Source organism: Zea mays, chromosome 1, assembly GCF_902167145.1.
Source record: "Zea mays cultivar B73 chromosome 1, Zm-B73-REFERENCE-NAM-5.0, whole genome shotgun sequence".
Classification (NCBI taxonomy): domain Eukaryota; kingdom Viridiplantae; phylum Streptophyta; class Magnoliopsida; order Poales; family Poaceae; genus Zea; species Zea mays.
This window is the reverse complement of record NC_050096.1, coordinates 21286766-21308797: the sequence shown is the minus strand read 5'-3', so window position 1 is coordinate 21308797 and position 22032 is coordinate 21286766. Positions and strand designations below refer to the sequence as shown.

The 22032-nt window shown below is 42.7% G+C and overlaps 1 long non-coding RNA gene across 1 annotated transcript; it reads right to left on the bottom strand.

The window, feature by feature from the left end:
- Nucleotides 1-390: 390 nt before the first annotated feature.
- LOC103632009 (uncharacterized) lies at nt 391-5913 on the bottom strand. Its single transcript, XR_002266641.2, has 4 exons — nt 5877-5913; nt 5666-5757; nt 1392-1430; nt 391-420 (listed from the first exon to the last, which is right to left on the bottom strand). It is a non-coding gene; the product is annotated as an uncharacterized lncRNA (long non-coding RNA).
- Between the last annotated feature and the right edge of the window lie 16119 nt (nt 5914-22032).

Genomic DNA, 22032 nt, shown 5'->3' with positions numbered 1-22032 from the left:
AGACAAATCAGCTAGTTGTGTCGTCGACTCCTTGGTGAATGATTTTACTGCCTTTAGAAGCGACCCAGGCAACATGGCCCAATGGCAAGACGTGTCCAGGTCCATGGACGTCCAGGTCCATACACGTCAGGTAGCCCGCCGGCTACGAGTCTAGTTCTGTTGCACGTCCATGTCCATGCCCAAATAAGTCCACGTCTAGTTCTGTTGCATGTCGACTACGAGTCTCGCAGGCAGCCCGCCGGCTACGAGTCTCATGCAGCCCGCCGGCTACGAGTCTCAGAACATCCATCTAGGTCACAGGCAGCCCGCCGGCTACAAGTCTCGCAGGGTACAGACGCAATGACCGAACGCCGGAAACACACGCAGGAGCTTGAAGCCGTCGACGGCTGATCTGGCGCTATCACCGCGGCAAGGTGTTTCCTGCCGTACAAGGGAGAAGAAACATCAAAAGGTTTGTAGATCATAAGTACCATCTGTCACCATGAAAACAGCCCTAGGTGTTACTCCTAATGGCTGTTATGATCCGTGATCCATCCTTCTAGGTGTAGGAACATAGCATGGCCTAATGTTTGGCCTGAAACCATTAATCTTACCATACTTTTGCTTGTTCTTCCAGGATTCGCCATCTTCCAAGTCTCCAAGATAGAGCACTCGCCATCTTCCAGGATTCGCCATCTTCCAGGATTCACCATCAAGGTTTCATCCCTTGCTGCCGATAGAGACAACCACATATTCAATTTGAAATCTGTCCGGCCAAGGGAAACCAGTGTCTGCACAAGTTCACAAGTTAGTGACTAATATAGTACATGTTTCAGATTTCACATTAGTTTACAGGTTACACATAAAAACTTAACATGTTTCACAGACAGAACACTAGTTCACAGGTTTCAGATTTCACACAGGTTTCACATATTCACACCCAAGTTCACAGGTACACAGATTCATAGAATTCACACACAAGTTCACAGGTTTCTCTGATGTTCACTGGTACACACACAAAAGTTAACAGGTTTCACAGACTGAAAACTGGTTAGATCAGCTGTGCTGCAACTGATGAGAAACTAAAAGAAAGACAACTTCCATTGAAATAGAGTGCACATTTTCACTTTCAGAAGTACATGTGGGAATTAGAGATTCTAAAAGAGTACTAAAAAAGTGTGTACTCTGTGATTACCTGCACTACCAAGAATGTTTTTTCTTGTGAATTTTATTAGAAACAAAAAATAAAAACGTTACATGCTGACACAATTTTCTGAGGAGAAATGCTGCAATAAAGACCATATGGTTAGCGAGAGCGTGCCACTACCCGTACAACTTCGGTAGAACAACCAACTAGGAACTGAACCAAGAACGATGCTTTTTGGCTCTACAACTGTGATAAGATCTGTTACCTTCTCTAGAATGCCATTTTGTACCATCAAATTAGTTTCCTGCAAGATGGGATTCAAATATACAGAACTTTCAGTTACTGTGTAACCTCTCAAAAATAAAATCATGAGAATAATAAAGAATTTGAAGAAGTAATTAAAAATCTAAAACTGGTTCAACATTCTGGCTACCTTGCAATTGAATAAAAATGAAGCATTATCTTCATGGCTAGTATTATATTTAGTTGGTATTAGTTACATTTATTCAGAAAATTTTAGTGGGTTAGAATTTTAATTTATCTAACCTACATTCTTTTATTATTACAATGTATGGCAGATGGACAGATCTTGGATCAATTCTAGGTTTTTCAGCAACAAGTATCTAGCCGGGGTGGATGAGTTCATGAAGTTTGTTGAAGAGCGGTTTCCTGATGCCGAGGAGATCCTATGCCCATGTCGACAGTGCTTGAATCAACTTTCTAAACATAAATAACAAGTAGAGGATCACTTATATATTAATGGGATGGCGAGCACATACACAACATGGATACATCATGGAGAGCCACTATTGATTGGCAGATTAAATGAAAAAGCTGACCATCTAGATGAACAACCTAGTTTAAATGAGGATGCTAGTATGAATGAGTATGAACAAGATAACCCTGATGATAGATTACCAGATATGGTGCATGCGTTATTCACATCTGAAGAAGGTACAGGGAAGTCCATGTTTGCAGTTGTGTTAGATGAGATGAAGCAGACACTTCACCCAGGTTCACCATTCACAAAATTTTCTTTTGTGGTTCGGTTACTTCATATAAAGTCATTTTATCGGATCAGCAATGTGGCATTCAATGCAATTTTGAAGTTATTATCATTGTCGTTCCCACAATGTAGCCTTCCAACATCTTATAATGAAGCAAAGAAACTTATTCGTGTATTAGGACTCGGATATGAGTCAATCCATGTGTGCCCAAATAATTGTGTTTTGTTTCGGAAGGATTATGCAAAAAAAGATGAATGCCCAGTGTGTGAAGAATCTAGATGGAAAGATGGTGAAGGTAAAAATAAGAGTCATCAAAAGGTACTGCGACATTTTCCTTTGATTCCTAGGTTGAAAAGGATGTTTTCCTCGAATAAAATATTTGAGGAGGCACAATGGCATAAGTTGAAGAGGAAAGTTGTGGAAAATGAGCTCAACCATCCAGCGGATGGTAAGGCATGGAAGGACTTCGATAAGCAACACGGTTGGTTTGCAGAAGATCCTAGGAATATTAGGCTTGGTCTTGCAACAGATGGTTTCAATCCATTTGGGAAAATGAGCTCCTCTTATAGTATGTGGCCTGTTTTTGTTATCCCTTACTACTTTCCTCCATGGGTATGTGTCGAGCAATCAAACTTCATGATGTGTCTACTCATCCCTGGCAAAGAATGCCCAGGAAAGGATTTTGATGTCTTTTTAGAGCCACTAATTGACGAGTTGCAAGATCTTTGGTTGGGTGTCAATACTATTGATGCAAGAGCTGGAAAAGAGTTTATTCTACATGCTACGGTGCTATGGTGCATACATGATTATCCAGCGCTAAGCACATTGTCTGGTAGAGTCACCAGAGGGTATTATGCTTGTTTGCATTGTGACAAAAATCCCTGCTCTAGAAGAATACAGAATAAGATTTGCTATATTGGGCATCGACGATTCCTTGAAAAGGATCATCCATGGAGAAGAAAGAAAGACTTTGATGGGAAAGTTGAAAACCGTGACAAGCCAGAGGCATTTAGTGAGGTTGAATTGAAGCAGCGGTTGGACAGTGTCAAGGATGTTAGACCAGGAAAGCATCCTCAAAACAAGAAGAGAAAGCGGGATGCAAATGATGGTCAATGTTGGAAGAAAAGGTCGTGTTTGTGGGATTTGCCTTACTGGACATGTTTGAAGCTGCGACATAACCTTGATGTGATGCACATCGAAAAAATATATGTGAGTCGATTCTTGGTACATTACTAGGTATTCCCGGGAAGTCGAAGGATAGTATTAATGCTAGGCTTGATATGGAAGACATGGGCATACGAAAATCTTTGCACTTGAAGCGTGATGGAGATTCATATAACGCTCCTCCTGCTCCATACACAATGGATAAAAAGCAAAAGCTTGCTTTCTATGAATTTCTAAGAAGTGTAAAGTTTCCAGATGGATATGCTTCTAACCTAGCAACATGTATTACAGCTGATGGATGCAACCTCCAAGGGTTAAAAACTCATGATTGCCATATAATACTGCGACATATTTTACCTGCCGCTCTTCGAGGAATCATGGATAATGACATGTACATAGCAATTGCTGAACTAGGTAACTTTTTTCAGAAATTATGTGCTAGGACATTGAAGTTAAATGTTTTGCATAGAATGAAAGAGGAAATCCCAATTGTTCTATGCAAGCTTGAGAAAATATTTCCTCCTGCATTTTTTGATGTCATGGTCCACTTGACTGTCCATTTACCTGATGAAGCTATCCTGAGAGGCCCAGTGCAATATGGTTGGATGTACCCCGTCGAAAGACGGTTATTTACTTTGAAGCATTCTGTGAGGAACATGGCACGGCCTGAAGGCTCAATTGCTGAAGCATATGTTGCTAATGAATGCTTGACTGCTTGTTCGCGGTATTTTGATGATCTCGACACACGACATAATTGGGAGGGCAGGAACAGAGAGCGTGTTGATATGAGCAAGGGTGATTTATCTGTTTTCCAACATGGAGTCGATTTACTCGGAGGGCATAGGATTACATACCAAGAAAATATATATGACAAGATGGTTTGGTATGTGTTAAACAATTGTCTGGAGGTTGAACAATATATAGAGTATGTCTTCGTATCCACAATTTCGCTTCATTTGTCTACAAACCTACTAATTTGATGTGCTAATTGTTTGTTTAAAAATGCTCTGCGGGTTATATAGAAAGGAGCTACAGAATGAAGGAAATCAAGATATTGAAAAAACCATTGAGAAACAATTTTCTACCTGGTTTAAGAACCATGTGAGTTGTTCTTGCATATTTTCTTTAACCATTTTTAGTGGTTGAAGATGTTTTAACCATCTTGGGGAATTATGTGTACAGATTGCAACTCTACGATTTGTGAATGGTGAAGATGTAAGTGGTGACCTATACGCTTTGTCATGTCAACCAGATCTACGAGTAAGAATATTTTCAGCATGTATTGTTGGTGGTGTAAGGTTCCACACTATTGAGCGTGAGAAAAATAGAAGGACACAGAATAGTGGAGTTATGGTTGATGGCACCCATAATGGAGAAGATGTTGAATTTTATGGTTGCTTGAAAGAAATAATTCAGCTGCAGTACAATGCAGACTCTAGCAGACATCGGTCAGTGGTTCTATTTCGGTGTGATTGGGTTGATACCTGTAGTAACAGGGCAAGGATGAAAGATGATGGATTCTTTAGAAGCATCAACCATGCATGTATTTGGTACAAGGATGATCCTTTTATTCTATCCACACAGGCGACAAAGGTATTTTACTTGGAAGACACCAAATATCGTGGAGACTGGCGAGTTGTTCAAAAATTCTCACATAGGCATTTGTGGAATGTGGCTGAAATTTCAAGCGATGAAATATCAAAGGGTGTGGAGCTGTCATACCAAGACGATGAGTGTGTTGATTTTCATATTCAAGATTGTGATGTCAATATGGACATTGACGCGTTGGTTGGTGAAAATTCTTTTACTGTTCATGCAAGTATAGTTCAAGACCTTCAGAGACAAAGGGAAGATGAACCGGAAGATTTATTTGAAGACGAAGAAGACGAAACATTTCAGCAATATGCTAGTGATAATAATGAAGAAAGAACAATCCATAATGGCGAAGATGATGATAGCGACGATGAGTAGCTTGGCGAAGAATCAGCACAGATTCCAACAAAACAATCTGGTTGCTACTGCTACTAAGTGGTCACTAACATTATCTAAGATTCATGAGCCTTTGATCTTGAAAGCTAATTTTTCACCTTGCTAAAATACTTAGACTTATGGAGTAGTGCATTTCTTGCTGATTAATGATGATGCTCATAGAAAAAATAAGCATCATTATGTAAGGCCAGAAGATTGCTTTCAGATCAACCCATTTGTTTCTATATTTTTTTACCATTTCCTAAGAGACCAATAATGTCCATGTTACCTTTCCTAATCAAATAAACATTTTATAGAGGTATACACAATAACGCTAACAGTTACACTAATACTATGAAGATACTTGTACCCAAGGATCGAAAGACTCAGATTGACTTACTAATTTTCCATCATGATTCAGAGGCTTGAATGGACCACCAATGGCTGCAGTGCCAACTGATTGTCCACGCTTCACATCTCCATTTTGTCATACTGCAATGGTGTCAAAACAAAAATACAAGTAAGTGCACGATATCTTAGTTTAGCTGATCGTTTCATGGTCAAAAGGATTGAGGTTGTCGAACTACAAAGTATCTGGCTCGTTTAGCTACCTTGAGAGGACATGGCATTTGCTGAAAATAGGCCTGCAACCAGTGAACACAATTTAAAGCTTAAGAAACATGAGCTTAACTATCACTAAACACTAATGCAAAAACAACATATACCTGCTGGCAATACTAGAAAAGATCAATTAGGTGACCATGCCAACCTCCGGAAGAAAGATGGTAGTGACTCATCATGAAACAAATGAGATTTGATTGGTGGCTGCAAGACAAAAAAGGGTTATGTATTGCTGTGTTAAAACTCAGCATGCATTCAAATGTTGTAGCAATGAAGGAAGAGCAAAACCCACCTTAGATTCATCATGATTCTTATATTCTACCTTCACTAGTATATTTTACATGTTCTGTCAGAACTCAGTGAAGCAATATGCAGATGTCCCTCTAGCTTTTGTTGCATTGTGCCTGAGAAAACAATCAAATATCAGCCATACAAGTTATGATAGAATCCATGTTGCTGCAAATAATGGATTGCATACTGTAGTGGGGGTCACCTTTACTAGCTTCCCAAATTATGCTATTGTTGTCAACTAATGCAGACATTTCCCGTCCTGGAGTCGATCTCCCATAGGAAAATTCCCCAAAGCCCGAAATAAATCAAGCAGCAACCACAGAATGGCCATTTCGCACAATCGACACAAGACGTTTATGGCCTCCGTGCCCCAGGCCGCACCGGTCGCCGTGAATGTGCACCAACAGCAGCACTTCCACCAATACCCCTCCGCCTCCTCCACGGACGCTCTGCCTTCGAACGAAGAAGAAGAAGCGCACCATGAACCCAGCTCCGAACGGAGACACACCTGGCCCAGTAACCCGCAACGCGCGACCAGAAGGGTAAGCGGAGGTCCTTCGTGGTGGACGCCAAGGACGGGGGAGAGATGCCGAGTACTTGAGGCAGCGCGTGATCAGGAGAAGGCAGGCTAGCAGAGGGCGCTCGCGAGAAAAGCGCGCGGAGATGGAACATGGCACGGTCTCTCATCGCGCCTCGCTCGCGGCACCTTGCCGGATCCGAGTGCTCACCTCCTCAAGCTGCGTGAACGCGGCTGCGGCGTCGCCGGGGGTTTTGAGGGGGACGGAAGGGCTTCTTCATGGATGTGAGCGGCGATTGAGCGGCAAGGGCGCGCGGCAGTGGATTTGGGGAACAACTCGGATCGGTCCAGTGAAGAAAACCTTATTCTCGTTGACGTGTGGGCCACCCACGGACAGCGGGCTGTTTACCGCGTCTGCTCTCCGAAAGTTGTCATCTCACGCCACTTTTTTTAAGAAGAAAAACTAATGTGCTCAAACCGTATTTAAACCGTATTGAAACCTTATTTGGTTTTTCGATTGGAAAGGCATTTAAACCATAGAAATTAATAAATAATCCGATAAGGGAGATCTTCAGCGGAAGTACGTTTGTAGCGGTTAGAAGAACAGATGGTACACTTTTCAAGCAAAAAACAAACAAAGGTATGAAATATGGCTCAAACCGTGAAGTACTACTCCAATGCTATGAATCTTAGTGAGAGATGTGACCGCTTGTGAACAATCTACAAACTAACTTTTGTATAATCCTCTGATTTTTTTATCGCAAGCAACTAGAACCAAGTTAAGACTCCATGCCAAGTTTCACTATTTTTTGACCACCTTTGGTATTTATTTGATTTTTTGGATTGGAAAGGCATTTAGACCATAGAAATCAATAAATAATTCAAAATGGGAGATCTTCAGCGGAAGTAAGTTTGTAGCGGTTAGAAGAACAGATGGTACACTTTTCAAGCAAAAAACAAACAAAGGTATGAAATATGGCTCATGAAGGACGTACCTTCATCATCGTAGTGTATATTAATGGAAGTAGAAGCATATGAAATATGAGAAATAACATGAATAACCATATAACATCATTCATATCTCTTTATTATACCACCATAAATGAACATGAATAAATACCAGTCAGCGTGAACAGTACGGGGTTACTGTTCATCTATTTATAGGCACGGGACGCAGCCCGGTCGAAATTACATTCATGCCCCCAACAAATAACTATAAACATGACACAAACTATCATGGATTGATCGGTCTTTTCCTCTTTAGGTCGGTTCCGTTTTCTGCTGCTGAGCCGAAGCTTCCCTGCGTATAGCTTTGGAACTGATTCAACCTTCGTCCCGACCATGCTTTTCATATTGTGTACAGCTTCACTCCGAGTCCGAAGGTTCTGTACATATATAATACTTGGAAACATTGTTAATCGTGTTTTTGAGGACCTTCGGAAGACGAAGGCCCCCAACAGTAGCCCCTCGCAGTATTAATTTGTTATAACAACGAATTCAGACTGCGACGTGAACGAAGGCCTTAAGCCGAAGGTCCGAAAAAACACCTTCCCTTTGCTAGAATAGCAACAGTCAATGACAGACGAAGCCCTCCAAGTTGCAACGCACTGGGCGTATAAATGTGAACCATAGCAGCAGCATTTGATACACCATTTCTGCCGTTTGCGTTATTTTATCAAACTTTTAGCTCTTGCTCATTAGTTCTTGCCTGATTTTCGAGTTTTTAGAGCTTCGGTTCAAAGACATATTTGCTCCAAATTTGAAGAGAAGAAGATGAGTGGAGAGAAGAAGATGACCGAAGAGAAGAAAACAACCGAAGAGACGAAGCTGTTTGAAGAGAAAAAAAGTTGTGGATCCTTTCACCGCTGGGTTTTTCGAATCCATGGCAAAAACAAACACAGAAAAAATTACAAGAGAAATACTAGCGGATCTGTCTGAAGACTCGGACGATAGTGATGAGTATGATGCAGAAAGTGGAGACGAAGATTCTGAAGATCGGCCGTGGCGACCAAGCCATACCATCTTTGGAAAATCGACTATCAAACAAAGTCATGTTGATGCTATGAGAGGAAGATACTTCCACGACATGACTATTGTGATGGTAGGAGGAGACAGCGCTGATCCTACTCCTGAAGTAAATGAGGTGGTTATTTACCGAAGCTTTTTGAAAGCAGGGCTTCGGTTCCCGTTGAGCAGATTCTTGGTTGAAGTACTGAAGACGTTTCAGATCTTTCTTCATCAACTTACCCCTGAAGCTATAATCAGGATGGGTTTGTTTATTTGGGCTGTGAGAAGCCAAGGATTGAAACCAAGCGCAAGGTGTTTTTGCAGCATGCATGAACTTTTGTACGAGACGAAGGCTACCGGCAAGGAGCAGTATCACAACAACTTCGGTTGTTACGGATTCATTGCTCGATCCAACGCAAGCCATCTAGTTCCTACATTCCGAAAAAGATGGCCTGGGGCCTGGATGGAAGAATGGTTTTATGTCCAAAATGATCTGATTGAAAGAGAGGACATTAAGGAAATCATCCAACGCCCCATGTGGTCTCGTTTTGGCCTTCGGAGGCCGAAGGTGACAATCGATCAGAATGATGAAGCATGCCAAAAGGCTTTTAGCAACGTCTGTGCCTTCATTGGTCCAAGGGATATAGTTCAAGAGCACATAGCGTACAAAATATGGCCACTTGTAGAAAACTGGGATATGCCAAAGGATACTACTGCCGAGTCAACTGAAGGTTGGTTGGTTCGATTGAAGTATACCTTCAGATTCAGAGACCGGTTTGATGAGCCAAATGATGATTGGCTAAAAAGTATTGAGGCTATCAGCGACGAACTACTTGGAGCATATAGCAAAGCCGAAGATGATGCCTTGTCCGTAGCCTTCTAGGGCCGGGGAAGAAAAGATTAAACAGAGTATTTGATGCCATCGGCTTCGTATACCCTGATTATCACTACCCACTGCGAAGGGAAGGGAAGAAAAGAAAAGCTATCGCTTTGGCCACCACTGTTGTGCCGAAGGGCAAGAAGATGAAGGTCCTGACCCATCGACCGTGATACATTGAACCGGCCGTGGTGCCTAAATTTGGCGAAGGAACCTCTTTAACTATCGAAGTAAAACAAGCTGCTCCGATTGCGCAGAGCGCCGAAGAGCCGATTGCAGTGCCGAAGGTGCCTACAGTCGGGCCTACCGAAGCCAAAGATGGTGCGGCCGAAGAGCCGATAGTGGAAAAGGTATTGAAACTGCTAGAAATTCTGAGCCCTTCAGCAGGAGCAGAATTGCCAAAAGTACAAAAAACTACTGCCGCAACTCCTAAAAGGAGGAGGATGGCCAGCGTACTAGACGCTGTCATAGAGACCAGGAAGGCCTTAACCCCTGCTCCTACCAAGAAAGCTGTCGAAGCTGCCAAAAACCAAGTCGAAGCCGAAGCTGGGCCTTCAGTGCCCACTAAGACGAAGGTCGTCGTGCCTGAAGATAAGGTGGGTCAGCAAATTTCAGATACCGGCAAGACGACAGAGCAAGAAATGGCAGAAAAAGCAAAATCTCATGTCCCCGAAGCCTTAGTTGAAGATATTGATTACATTGTTCGACATGCTTCGGGGGGGAAATTATCTGAAGGAGAAATCTTGGAGGCCAAACACTATGCCCAAAGACTGAAATATCCGAAGGGGTCCTTAGTGTTCAATGGTACTAACGAAGATGATTTCCTGTACTGTCTCCCGGATAACAAAGAAATATTCGTTTGCCGGGAGATAGCTAAGAGTATGGGATTTCCTAAGCTTGAAGAAGGCCTTTCAGTCTTGTCGAAGGATGATCTTGCTGATAGCCTTGCGTACAACAGTATAAAGGTATAGAAGTTAACTTTGAAGTTGAAAGATGAGGTACTTTATTGTCATGCTCAATTCTTTCTTCTTCTTTTTGCAGGGCTTAATTCTAAGTAATGTCTTGAGGGCACAGAAGAGCGTTGAAGACGAAGGCTATACGATGGCTCTTAACAACCTTCGCTCAGAGGTGATTGAACTGAGAAACGAAGGTCTAGAAAAAGACAAAATTTTGATTTCATTGGTGAACAAAGTAAAGGAAGATGAAGCTAATTACAATGCTCATGCTGAAGCCCAGAAAACCGAGATTGAAGACCTTCGGAGACAACTGGCCGAAGCTAAGGAGAACTGCGCGCTCGCACAGGCTAATCAAGAGATCATTGAATACTGGAAAAATAAGCTAGAGAAAAATGTTGAAGAACTTCACGAATCCAAGGAAAGGTGCTTTGAGAAATCCTTGGATTACGTGAAGAAATTTAAAACTAGCTTCACCAAAGTGGGCGCCTACTCTGCTGAAGAAAACTTCATACGAGGTGACCCGAGGGCGTTGTTGAATGGATAAGTGGAGAAGCCAAAGCCTTAGAGGAAATTTTGAGTGATCGCGGGGATATTTGCGCGTTTTCCGGTGCGCGGGGAATCTCAACTATTTTGGAGAAGGCCGAATGTGGTCACGTAAAGGCTATAGCTCAGGCCGAAGCGACCTTCTCCATAGACGATACAAAGGATCCTTGAAAGCCGCCTAGAGGGGGGGGGGTGAATAGGCAAATCTAAAATTTATAAACTTAAGCACACACTACAAGTCGGGGTTAGCGTTAGAAATATAAACGAGTCCGAAAGAGAGTGGGAAAACAAATCACAAGCGAATAAGAGCGAATGACACGGTGATTTGTTTTACCGAGGTTCGGTTCTTGCAAACCTACTCCCCGTTGAGGTGGTCACAAAGACCGGGTCTCTTTCAACCCTTTCCCTCTCTCAAACGGTCACCTAGACCGAGTGAGCTTCTCTTCTCAATCAATCGGGACACTAAGTCCACACAAGGACCACCACATAATTGGTGTCTCTTGCCTTGGTTACAATTGAGTTGGAAACAAGAAAGAAGGAAGAAGAAAAGCAATCCAAGCGCAAGAGCTCAAATGAACACAAATGTCACTCTCTCTAGTCACTATTTGATTGGAATGAACTTTGGACTTGGGAGAGGATTTGATCTCTTGTTTGTGTCTTGTATTGAATGTTATAGCTCTTGTATGAGGTTTGAAGGCTGAAAACTTGGATGCCATGAATGGTGGGTGGTTGGGGGTATTTATAGCCCCAACCATCAAAGAAGTCGTTGGTGGAGGCTGCTGTCGCATGGCACATCGGACAGTCCGGTGCGCCACCGGACACTGTCCGGTGCGCCAGCCACGTCACCCGACCGTTAGAGTTCAACCGTTGGAGCTTCTGACTTCTGGGCCACCGGACAGTCACTGTTCACTGTCCGGTGCGTCTTCTGGCTCTGCTCTAACTTCTGCGCGCACTGTAGCGCATTAACTGCTCGTTGCAGACGACCGTTGGCGCTGTGTAGCCGTTACTCCGCTGGCGCACCGGACAGTCCGGTGAATTATAGCGGAGCGCCTCCCAGAATTCCCGAAGGTGGCAAGTTTGGAGTTGGGTTCCCTGGTGCACCGGACACTGTCCGGTGGTGCACCGGACAGTCCGGTGCGCCAGACCAGGGCGCACTTCGGTTGTCTTTTGCTCTTTTTATTTGAACCTTTTCTTGGTCTTTTTATTGGTTTGTTGTGAACCTTTGGCACCTGTAGAACTCATAATCTAGAGCAAACTAGTCAGTCCAATTACTTGTGTTGGGCAATTCAACCACCAAATTTCATATAGGAAAAGGTGTAAGCCTATTTCCCTTTCAATCTCCCCCTTTTTAGTGATTGATGCTAACACAAACCAAAGCATATATAAAAGTGCAGAATTGAACTAGTTTGCATAAGGTAAGTGCAAAGGTTGCTTGGAATGAAACCAATAATTATTTCTACTAGATATGCATGGATGGCTTTCTTCTAATTTAAAATTTTGGACCACGCTTGCACCACTTGTTTTGTTTTGCAATGTTTTGGAAATTCTTTTTCAAAATCTTTTGCAAATAGTCAAAGGTATATGAATAAGATTTTGAGAAGCATTTTCAAGATTTGAAATTTTCTCCCCCTGTTTCAAATGCTTTTTCTTTGACTAAACAAAACTCCCCCTCAATGAAATCCTCCTCTTAGTGTTCAAGAGGGTTTTAGATATTAATTTTGAAGAGGGTATACCAATTTGAAATTATATCACAATTAAGTTACCAATTGAAAACAACTTTTCTTTTAATACAATTTTGAAAGACTTTATTTTTTGAAATTGGTGGTGGTGCGGTCCTTTTGCTTTGGGCTCATACTTTCTCCCCCTTTGGCATGAATCGCCAAAAACGGATACTTGTGAGTGAAATATAAGCCCTTTTTCAAACTTTCTCCCCCTTTGGCAAATAATATAGGAGTGAATATTATACCAAATTGGAGAGCGTTGCGGAGTGACGGCGAAGGATGAATAATTCGATGGAGTGGAGTGGAAGCCTTGTCTTCGCCGAAGACTCCTTTTCCCTTTCAATCTATGACTTAGCATGAAATGCACTTGAAAATCACATTAGTCATAGCACATGAAAGAGAGATGATCAAAGGTATATAAATGAGCTATGTGTGCAAAATATCAATCAAAATTCCTAGAATCAAGAATATTTAGCTCATGCCTAAGTTTGGTAAATGTTTTCTCATCTAGTGGCTTGGTAAAGATATCGGCTAATTGTTCTTTAGTGTTAATATAAGCAATCTCGATGTCCCCCCTTTGTTGGTGATCCCTCAAAAAGTGATACCGAATGGCTATGTGTTTAGTGCTGCTATGCTCAACGGGATTATCCGCCATGCGGATTGCACTCTCATTATCACATAGGAGAGGAACTTTGGTTAATTTGTAACCATAGTCCCTAAGGGTTTGCCTCATCCAAAGCAATTGCGCGCAACAATGGCCGGCGGCAATGTACTCGGCTTCGGCGGTAGAAAGAGCTACAAAATTTTGTTTCTTTGAAGCCCAAGACACTAGAGATCTTCCCAAGAACTGGCAAGTCCCTGATGTGCTCTTTCTATCAATCTTACACCCTGCCCAATCAGCATCGGAATAACCAATTAAATCAAAAGTGGATCCCCTAGGGTACCAAAGGCCAAACTTAGGAGTATAAACTAAATATCTCAAGATTCGTTTCACGGCCCTAAGGTGAACTTCCTTAGGATCAGCTTGGAATCTTGCACACATGCATACAGAAAGCTTAATATCCAGTCGTGAAGCACATAAATAGAGTAAAGAACCTATCATCGACCGGTATACCTTTTGATCTACGGATTTACCTCTCGTGTCGAGGTTGAGATGCCCATTGGTTCCCATGGGTGTCTTGATGGGCTTGGCATCCTTCATCCCAAACTTTGCAAGAATGTCTTGAATGTACTTTGTTTGGCTAATGAAGGTACCCTCTTGGAGTTGCTTGACTTGAAATCCTAAGAAATACTTCAGCTCCCCCATCATAGACATCTCAAATTTTTGAGTCATGATCCTACTAAACTCTTCACAAATGGATTTGTTAGTAGACACAAATATGATATCATCAACATAAATTTGGCATACAAACAAATCATTTTCAATAGTTTTAGTAAAGAGAGTAGGATCTGCCTTGCCGACTTTGAAGTTATTAGTGATAAGGAAATCTCTTAGGCATTCATACCATGCTCTCGGGGCTTGCTTGAGCCCATAAAGCGCCTTAGAGAGTTTATAGATATGGTTAGGATACTCACTATCTTCAAAGCCAGGAGGTTGCTCAACATAGACCTCTTCCTTGATTGGTCCATTGAGGAAGGCACTCTTCACGTCCATTTGGTAAAGCATAAAGCCATGGTAAGTAGCATAGGCAAGTAATATACGAATTGACTCAAGCCTAGCTACGGGTGCATAGGTTTCACCAAAATCCAATCCTTCAACTTGTGAATACCCCTTGGCCACAAGTCGGGCTTTGTTCCTTGTCACCACACCATGCTCATCTTGTTTGTTGCGGAAGACCCACTTGGTTCCTACAACATTTTGGTTAGAACGTGGAACTAAATGCCATACCTCATTCCTCGTGAAGTTGTTGAGCTCCTCTTGCATTGCCAACAACCAATCCGAATCTTGAAGTGCTTCCTCTACCTTGTGTGGCTCAATAGAGGAAACAAAAGAGTAATGTTCACAAAAATGAGCAACACGAGATCGAGTGGTTACCCCCTTATGAATATCGCCGAGGATGGTGTTCACGGGGTGATCTCGTTGAATTGCTTGGTGGACTCTTGGGTGTGGCGGTCTTGGTTCTTGTTCATCCTCCTTGTCTTGATCATTTGCATCTCCCCTTGATCATTGCTGTCTTCTTGAGGTGGCTCATCTTCTTGATCTTCTCCTTCATCATTTTGAGCCTCATCCTCATCTTGAGTTGGTGGAGATGCTTGCATGGAGGAAGATGGTTGATCTTGTGCTTGTGGAGGCTCTTCGGATTCCTTAGGACACACATCCCCAATGGACATGTTCCTTAGCGCGATGCACGGAGCCTCTTCATCATCTAGTTCATCAAGATCGACTTGCTCTACTTGAGAGCCGTTAGTCTCATCAAACACAATGTCACAAGAAACTTCAACTAGTCCAGTGGACTTGTTAAAGACTCTATATGCCCTTGTGTTTGAATCATAACCTAGTAAAAAACCTTCTACAACCTTAGGAGCAAATTTAGATTTTCTACCTCTTTGCTACCAAAGACTCTAAAATATGAAACATTGGGCTTTTACCGGTTAGGAGTTGATATGATGTCTTTTTGAGGATTCGGTGAAGATATAACCGGTTGATGGCGTAGCAAGCGGTGTTGACCGCCTCGGCCCAAAACCGATCTGAAGTCTTGTACTCATCAAGCATGGTTCTTGCCATGTCCAATAGAGTTCTATTCTTCCTCCCCACTACACCATTTTATTGTGGCATGTAGGGAGAGGAGAACTCATGCTTGATGCCCTCCTCCTCAAGAAAGCCTTCAATTTGTGAATTCTTGAACTCCGTTCCATTGTCGCTTCTTATTTTCTTGATCCTCAAGCTGAACTCATTTTGAGCCCGTCTCAAGAATCCTTTTAAAGTCTCTTGGGTTTGAGATTTTTCCTGTAAAAAGAATACCCAAGTGAAGCGAGAATAATCATCCACAATAACTAGACAGTACTTACTCCCACCGATGCTTATGTAAGCTATCGGGCCGAATTGGTCCATGTGGAGGAGCTCCAGTGGCCTGTCAGTAGTCATGATGTTTTTTTGTGGATGGTGAACACCAACTTGCTTCCCTGCTTAACATGCGCTACAAACCCTGTCTTTCTCAAAATGAACATTGGTTAGTACCAAAATGTGCTCTCTCTTTAGAAGCTTGTGAAGATTCTTCATTCCAACGTGGGCTAGTCGGCGATGCCAGAGCCAACCCATGTTAGTCTTAGCAATTAAGCAAGTGTCGAGTTCAGCTCTATCAAAATCTACTAAGTATAGTTGACCCTCTAACACTCACTTAAATGCTACTGAATCATCACTTCTTCTAAAGACAGTGACACCTATATCCGTAAAAAGACAGTTGTAACCCATTTTGCATAATTGAGAAACAGAAAGCAAATTGTAATCTAAAGAGTCTACAAGAAAAACATTGGAAATAGAATGGTCAGGAGATATAGCAATTTTACCCAATCCTTTGACCAAACCTTGATTTCCATCCCCGAATGTGATAGCTCTTTGGGGATCTTGGTTTTTCTCATAGGAGGAGAACATCCTTTTCTCCCCAGTCATGTGGTTCGTGCATCCGCTGTCAATGATCCAACTTAAGCCCCAGGATGCATAAACCTACAAAACAATTTTAGGCCTTGTTCTTAGGTACCCAAACGGTCTTGGGTCCTTTGACATTAGAAACAAGCACCTTGGGTACCCAAACACAAGTCTTTGATCCCTTGTGTTTGACCCCAACATATTTGGCAACTACCTTGCCTGATTTGTTAGTTAGCACATAAGAAGCATCAAAAGTTTTGAATGAAACATTATGATCATTTGATGCAATAGGAGATTTCTTCTTAGGCAATTTAGCATGGGTTGATTGCCTAGAACTAGATGCCTCACTCTTATACATAAAATCATGATTAGGGCCAGAGTGAGACTTCCTAGAGTGAATTCTCCTGATTTTGTGTTCGGGATAACCGGCAGGGTATAAAATGTAACCCTCGTTATCCTAAACCATGGGAGCCTTATCCTTAACAAAGTTAGACAATCTTTTAGGAGGAGCATTAAGCTTGACATTGTCTCCCTGTTGGAATCCAATGCCATCCTTAATGCCAGGACGTCTCCCACTATAGAGCATGCTTCTAGCAAATTTAAATTTTTCATTTTCTAAGTCATGCTCATTGATTTTAGCAGTTAATGTAGCTATATGATTATTTTGTTGTTTGATTAAAGCAAGGTGATCATGAATAGCATCTACATTAACATCTCTACATCTAGTGCAAATAGAAACATGCTCAACGGTAGATGTAGAGGGTTTGCAATCTTTTAGTTCAACAATCTTAGCATGTAAAATGGCATTTTCATCTCTAAGATTGGAAATAGCATCATTGCAAACATTTAAATCTTTAGCCTTAGCAACTAGTTTTTCATTTTCAATTTTAAGGCTAGAAAGGGATACATTCAATTTGTCAATCTTAGCAATTAAACTATCATTATCATTCCTAAGATTAACAATTGAATCATCACAACCATTTGATTTCTCAACCTTAGCAATTAATTTGGCATTTTCTTTTCTAAGGCTAGAAATAGTGTCATGGCAAGTGCTTAGCTCACAAGTCAATTTTTCACATTTTTCTACCTCTAGAGCATAAGCATTTTTAACCTTAACATGCTTTTTGTTTTCTTTAATTAGGAAGTCCTCTTGGCTATCTAAGAGTTCATCCTTATCATGAATAGCACTAATCAATTCATTTAATTTCTCCTTTTGTTGCATGTTGAGGTTGGCAAAAAGAGTAAACAAATCATCCTCATCATCACTAGAATTAGCCTCATCACTAGATGTTGCATACTTAGTGGAGGATCTAGATTTTACCTTCTTCTTCTTGTCGTCCTTTGCCATGAGGCACTTGTGGCCGACGTTGGGGAAGAGAAGGCCTTTGGTGACAGTGATGTTTGCGGCGTCCTCGTCGGAGGAAGAGTCGGTGGAGCTCTCGTTGGAGTTCCACTCCCGTCAAACATGGGCATCACCGCTCTTCTTCTTGTAGTACCTCTTCTTTTCTCTTCTCTTTCCCTTCTTGTCGTCGCCCCTGTCACTATCACTAGACAAAGGACATTTAGCGATAAAATGACCGGGCTTACCACATTTGTAGCAAACCTTCTTGGAGCAGGGTTTGTAATCCTTCCCCCTCCTTTGCTTGAGGATTTGGCGGAAGCTCTTGATGATGAGCGCCATTTCCTCGTTGTCGAGCTTGGAGGCGTCGATGGGGATCTTACTTGGTGTAGAATCCTTCTTTTCTTCTTCTGTCGTCTTGAATGCGACGGGTTGCACCTTGGGTGTTGAGGTGGCGCCTTGCTCGATGATTTTCTTGGAGCCTTTGATCATCAATTCAAAGCTCACAAATTTTCCTATTACTTCCTCGGGAGACATTAGTTTATATCTTGGATCACCACGAATTAATTGAACTTGTGTAGGGTTAAGAAATACAAGTGATCTAAGAATAACTTTGACCATCTCATGGTCATCCCATTTGGTGCTCCCGAGGTTGCGCACTTGGTTCACCAAGGTCTTGAGCCGGTTGTACATCGCTTGTGGCTCCTCCCCTTGGTGAAGCATGAATCGACCGAGCTCCCCCTCGATCGTCTCCCTCTTGGTGATTTTGGTCACCTCGTCTCCTTCTTGCGCGGTCTTGAGCACGTCCCAAATCTCCTTGGCGCTCTTCAACCCTTGTACCTTGTTATACTCCTCTCGACTTAGAGAGGCGAGGAGTATAGTGGTGGCTTGGGAGTTGAAGTGCCAGATTTGGGCAACTTCGTCCGAGTCATAGTCTTCATTCCCCGGCGATGGTACATGTACTCCAATCTCAACAACATCCCAAATACTAGTGTGGAGTGAGGTTAGATGGTGCCTCATTTTGTCACTCCACATATTATAATCTTCACCATCAAACATGGTTGGTTTGCCTAATGGGACGGAAGTAAAGGAGTACGTTTTGAAATGCGGGGATAGCGTAGGGGAATCTTACTAAACTTCTTGCGCTCATGGCGCTTAGAAGTGACGGGCGGCGTGTCGGAGCCGGAGGTGGATGGCGATGAAGAGTCGGTCTCATAGTAGACCACTTTCTTCATCTTCTTTTTCTTCTCGCCGCTCCAACGCGACTTGTCGTGTGAAGGGGATCCCTTCACCTTGTTACCAGACTCCCCGGATGGAGCGTTCCCATGGCTTGTGGCGGGCTTCTCGCCAGTCACCATCTCCTTCTTGGCATGATCTCCCGACATCACTTCGAGCGGTTAGGCTCTAATATAGTATCGGGCTCTGATACCAATTGAAAGTCGCCTAGAGGGGGGGTGAATAGGCAAATCTGAAATTTATAAACTTAAGCACACACTACAAGCCGGGGTTAGCGTTAGAAATATAAACGAGTCCGAAAGAGAGTGGGAAAACAAATCACAAGCGAATAAGAGCGAATGACATGGTGATTTGTTTTACCGAGGTTTGGTTCTTGCAAACCTACTCCTCGTTGAGGTGGTCACAAAGACCGGGTCTCTTTCAACCCTTTCCCTCTCTCAAACGGTCACCTAGACCGAGTGAGCTTCTCTTCTCAATCAATCAGGACACTAAGTCCACATAAGGACCACCACACAATTGGTGTCTCTTGCCTTGATTACAATTGAGTTGGAAACAAGAAAGAAGGAAGAAGAAAAGCAATCCAAGCGCAAGAGCTCAAATGAACACAAATGTCACTCTCTCTAGTCACTATTTGATTGGAATGAACTTTGGACTTGGGAGAGGATTTGATCTCTTGTTTGTGTCTTGTATTGAATGCTATAGCTCTTGTATGAGGTTTGAAGGCTGAAAACTTGGATGCCATGAACGGTGGGTGGTTGGGGGTATTTATAGCCCCAACCACCAAAGGAGCCGTTGGTGGAGGCTGCTGTCGCATGGCGCACCGGACAGTCCGGTGCGCCACCGGACACTGTCCGATGCGCCAGCCACGTCACCCGACCGTTAGGGTTCGACCGTTGGAGCTTCTGACTTCTAGGCCACCGGACAGTCCGGTGGTGCACCGGACAATCACTGTTCACTGTCCGGTGCGTCTTCTGGCTCTGCTCTGACTTCTGCGCGCACTGTAGCGCATTAACTGCTCGTTGCAGACGACCGTTGGCGCTGTGTAGCCGTTACTCCGCTGGCGCACCGGACAGTCCGGTGCTACACTGGACAGTCCGGTGAATTATAGCGGAGCGCCTCCCAGAATTCCCGAAGGTGACAAGTTTAGAGTTGGGTTCCCTGGTGCACCGGACACTGTCCGGTGGCACACCGGACAGTCCGGTGCGCCAGACCAGGGCACACTTCGGTTGTCTTTTGCTCTTTTTATTTGAACCTTTTCTTGGTCTTTTTATTGGTTTGTTGTGAAGCTTTGGCACCTGTAGAACTCATAATCTAGAGAAAACTAGTTAGTCCAATTACTTGTGTTGGGCAATTCAACCACCAAAATTCATATAGGAAAAGGTGTAAGCCTATTTCCCTTTCAATCCTTCAGCCGAAGCAACTTTAATAGGCGGGAAGTTTTATAACGATGTCTGGGTGAACGGTGGCCGAGAGCTGACCCACGAGATTATAAAAAAGAATGAAAAAGACACCCACGACGCCCGAGCAGAAGCAAAGTGAGTTGAAGAGGCTACAGAACGCGAAAGGCATATAGGTATTATGTTCTGGTTTTTTAACTTCGGTACTTGTTTTGTGGCTTCGAACTAATCAATTTGCCTACTTCAGCTGAACTATCCCCGCCACCGGAACCGTACGATCCCCTAGCTGATCCAGAAATGAAAGAGGCACTGGATATTATAAGCATGGCAGACTCCATTATTGACGAAGTCGTCGATAAACTTTTGAACGAAGTTGCGGGAAAAGTCCTTAGAGAAGAATAGATTTTATTGTTATAACATTTTGAAATGCTTGATGTATGGGACAGTGGAATGAACATTAAGCTTCTATTGTAACAAAACTATGTAACATTTGATGTATGTAACACTGAATCGAATATGTAAATTTTTGTAACTTATTTCTTTGCGATGCATGAAATTTACACATACCGTTTTTGAGCCTTCGGCGAAAAAACACCTTCCTTTATTTTCATGCTTCGTAAATAAAGAGATCCCTTCTTATGGCAAGTCTGATAAAACTGTATTTCCCGAAGCTTACTTCGTGGCTTAGCACATTTTCAGTTTGACGAAGCATTTGCCGAAAAATTGGCTTCATATTCGATTCTTGTGTCGTTAATGCAGTATGATGTATGATGTAATGTTATGCAAAATGATGTGATGATATGATGAAAAATGATGAGGATGCTGAAGACATACACCCACGCACCCACACTGGAATTCACAAGACTCTGCATCCCCTTAGGAATGTCTTTTGAGTCTAAGCTCTGCATCCCCTTAGGAACAACTTTTGAGCTTCTTCACCTTTTATTTCGGTGGTATAAGTTCTACATCCCCTTAGGAACGACTTTTGAACTTCTTCGCCTTCTATTTCGGCGGTACAAGTTCTGCATCCCCTTAGGAACGACTTTTGAACTTCTTCGCCTTCTATTTCGGCGGTATTTGGCTCTGCATTCCCTTTGGAACGACTTTTGAGCAGAAAACTTACACTGCGCTCCCTTATGAATGACTTTTTGTAGCTTCGTCAATTTTGGCTCTGCATTCCCTTAGGAATGACTTTTGAGCAAAAAACTTACGCTGCGCTCCCTTAGGAACGACTTTTGAGCTTCGTAAATCTGTGAAGAAGATATATTTCATTCTGGTACAGGCAGAATCATTACAAGAAACTAAAACTAAGTTTTCATTGCTTGTTCCTCATACAGAAAGCAAAATGGCGTAGAATGTAAAAGTATTTCATAAGTAGGATATTGCTCAGTATATGTGCTTTGATTCTGGTACAGTGCTGTTGACCGTACGAGCTTCGGACTCCTCCCTGAAGTCACGTTGTTGTTGCGGGTGTTGGCACCCTTCTGGCTGCTGGCTTCAGGTATAAGTAGGTTACAATGGTGGTGGCGGTGGGAGCTGAGGCCAGGAAGCTTGTGAATGGCTTGCTGAAGCAATAGAAGTTGTAGGTTGATTGCCCACATACTCTGGTATGTAGGGAGAGTGGCACAAAGCAGTATGTAAGACCTGCTTCGACTGATTCTGCCGGGCTTCTACTT